Source organism: Pinus tabuliformis, chromosome 6 (assembly GCF_031772625.1).
Source record: "Pinus tabuliformis cultivar Carrire ecotype Pingquan chromosome 6, CPIR1, whole genome shotgun sequence".
Classification (NCBI taxonomy): Eukaryota; Viridiplantae; Streptophyta; class Pinopsida; order Pinales; family Pinaceae; genus Pinus; species Pinus tabuliformis.
Genome location: NC_142292.1, coordinates 1,857,964,120 through 1,857,967,533, shown reverse-complemented (window position 1 = coordinate 1,857,967,533; position 3,414 = coordinate 1,857,964,120). Strand labels below are relative to the sequence as shown.

The following is a 3,414-nucleotide window of genomic DNA, read 5'->3' as shown; positions in this document are numbered from 1 at the left end:
TTCGCCACAACATAGTCTTTCGGACTTCAAACATTCATAAATCCACCATATATTTCTTTTGGATCCACCTTTAGGTTGACTTCGCATCTCCACCATTGATCTGGGAGATCTAAATCCAACGACTATGGTTCATTTCAGGGGGGGCCCTTTGTACGGGGGTTAACCACCGGATAAGGGTGGTTTTCTCTCTCCTTAGCCTGGACACATGGCATCCAATGTATGGGCTTGGGCGGAGCCCAGGCCAAACCACTTACCTCTTTGTTCCTCCCGAAATCCCACTTGTTTCATGGATTTCCTTTGCATTTTGAAAATACATAAAAACACTAAAAATCCTGTAAAAATGGCTTTGGGTGGATTTGAAATATTATTCATTTTCATTCCCAAACCTCTTTGGGTCCGGGTTTCATTGCATCGACGCTTCCCTTCACATTTCGTTTAATAAATGAGACATGCGAAAATACATTATAAATTACAATTGACGGATCTCAAATCTTATGAAATAGCGTTTATATTCCCATCGGGTCTGGTTAATCGCATCGCATATATATATGTGCATATATCTCGGCTCCATTGTGTTTGTTGATTATGATATCGCGATGCGATTGATCGCAATCGCATATCGCGATAACCTCGGGTCGTTTGGTGAGCACTCTATTCATATTTGCCAACTGCAATTCTGCGATGCAACATGGGCCGTCAATCTGCACGCTTGATCGACGATCCTCGTTAACTCCACCAATCACCATCGCAAGTTTTATGTGGTGTGCTCTAATTTCCTCCGCCTGTCACCGCTGATTTGAGATTTTTCGATCGGATCTGGACCGTTGATCGACTAGATCCGACGGCTCTTGTGCATTCACTATTCAAGCCGCCGATAAGCTTGTTTTCCACTGTTTCTTGGTGTTTTTGGCTGCCGATAGTGTTTTCCGTTGTTTTATGAAGGTTTTCCCATGCGATAATTTTGATATTTAGAATGATTTTGAAGACTTAGAGAGTATTCTAGGATCCATTTGGATCAATCCATGAGTTTAGATGTGAGAACAACACTGGAAAGATAACTTGTTGCTAAGTTTTTTTTAGTGTTTCTTGTGCACTGCACTATAGCAACAACTGAACTCTGTGGTATCTCAACTATTCAGTAGAATCCCACACTTCCAACCAATGGTCATCTTCTAGATCTTGCCATTGTGGATTTCAAATGGTAGATGGGTTGTGATTCGAGAGAAATATTTAGCTCCTATATATTCTATGTTAATGTGGCCATACTAGTATCAGGTTTATTCCATCATTAGCTTTAACGTTCAACACCAAATGGTTCAGTTGTTATAAGTGTGTTTAATGATTGGTGAAGATTTTGAATTTTCAAAGGAAATCTCTCTTAGGTCGACAGGGAGGTATCGAAGGTCAATGTGAAAACTATTTGCTCATCATGGGTGAATGATAAGTTAAAGCTATCAATCGAGCTATTTGTCATGTAAGAGTTGGCCTAAAGAATCCATATAGGCCAATTTCTAATTTATTTTCTCAGGACCTATAGGTGTTGGCAAGTCAAAGATTGCTAAGGCATTGGCTGTGTACTATTTTGGTTCAGAGGAGGCAATGATAAGGCTAGATATGAGTGAATTCATGGAAAGGCACACTGTTTCCAAGTTGATTGGTTCACCCCCAGGATATGTAGGCTACACTGAAGGAGGGAAACTAACTGAAGTTGTTAGGAGACGCCCTTATACAGTGGTCCTTTTTGATGAAATTGAGAAGGCTCATCCAAACGTCTTCAATATGATTCTTCAAATTCTTGAAGATGGAAAACTAGAAGATAGTAAAGGATGGACTATGGACTTTAAGAATACCCTTTTGATCATGAATTCTAATGTCGGAAATAGTGTGATTGAGAAGGGAGGCCATGGAATTGGTTTCCAGCTTGATTACGATGAGAAAGAGAGTAGCTACATAAGGATCAAAAGTATTGTCAATGAAGAGCTGAAGCAATAATTTTGACCTAAGTTCCTGAATTGACAAGATGATATGATTGTGTTTAGACAGCTCACAAAGACAGAGGTGAAGGAGATTGCAGATATAATGCTGAAAGAGGTCTTTGAACGACTTAAAACAAAAGAAATTGATCTTCAAGTAACAGAGTGGTTCACAGACCGAGTTGTAGATGAAGGTTATAGTCCAAGCTATGGTGCAAGGCCACTCCGTAGGGAAATTATGAGGTTATTAGAGGATAGGCTGGCTTAAAAAATGCTTTCTCATGAGATCAAAGAGGGGGATTCAAGGACATGTTATTGTGTCGAATGGGAAGACTGACACAGTAGGGCTGTCAACCACTGCATTAGCTTCATAGAAAAAAGGTTCATTCATTTGAGTGGTTGAGCCAAAGATCGATGAAATTGTCTCCATCTGATTAAACGTAGGATATATGTTGGAGGAGATAATTTTTTTATTATAATCACAATTTCTCTTGCATATTAAATAGAACACCACTTTCCATGAAGAATGGCTATCAAGACTATCTTGAATACGACCATCAACAGAAATTAAGACAATTTTTTTTATATTTTGTACTGTCACACGGTTGAATTAAGGGTGGCTGCTGGAGAACTATTTTTGCAATATATAGTCAATCTTTCATCAATCAACACTTCTTATTTGGAGAGTATTATTTGGAATTTATTGTTTATATACATACAATGCAATGCCTTACAAAGCATTCTCCCAACAATATTCTTGCAATGAGCTTTACAATGCGTTCATCCTATGAGTTCTTGCAATTTGTTTTACAAAGTGTTCTCACAACAATGTTTTGTACTTCTGTTATACTATTAATACATTTTGAACATTTTTGAAGAAACATTTATATATCATGTGGATCAACATTCTTTTTGGAGCAATTTTCAATCTAGAGGAGCCCTAATTTTCCATTTGCAGCAGCGTTCATTGAGTGTCAATATTACTTGTACAAGACAAAATATTGTAGATTGTAGAGAAATAATGCATTGGTGTCATCCAATGGTCATTGGTAGGCTACAAGACATGTTTAACCCCATTTCCATTGATGTCAAAGGGGGAGGTAAGCAGAGGTTATGAATAGCAAGGAAAAATCATTTTCAAGACAAAAGGGGGAGGATGAATGCGTTGTCATCAATGCCAAGGGGGGAGATTGTTGGCATTACTGTCATTGATGGAAAAGGAGCAACAAGAAAAAGCAATGCAAGGAGAAACAACAATTCAAGGAGGATAAAGAAGCAAGAAGGAAAGGATGAGCAGTAAGGCAAAGAAGGAAAAAGTGCAGTGAAGAGCCAACAAAGAAGCAAAGATAATGTTGCAGAGATTTTTCAATGAAGAATTTGTGGTGACACTAATTTGTTTTTAAGGTGAAATTGTTGTGATGCAAAGGAAAGACTCCAAGGC

At 38.3% G+C, this 3,414-nt stretch overlaps 1 pseudogene; it reads left to right on the top strand.

The window, feature by feature from the left end:
- The first annotated feature begins 596 nt into the window (after positions 1–596).
- LOC149266490 (chaperone protein ClpC, chloroplastic pseudogene) lies at positions 597–2,347 on the top strand (annotated as a pseudogene).
- The last annotated feature ends 1,067 nt before the right edge of the window (positions 2,348–3,414 follow it).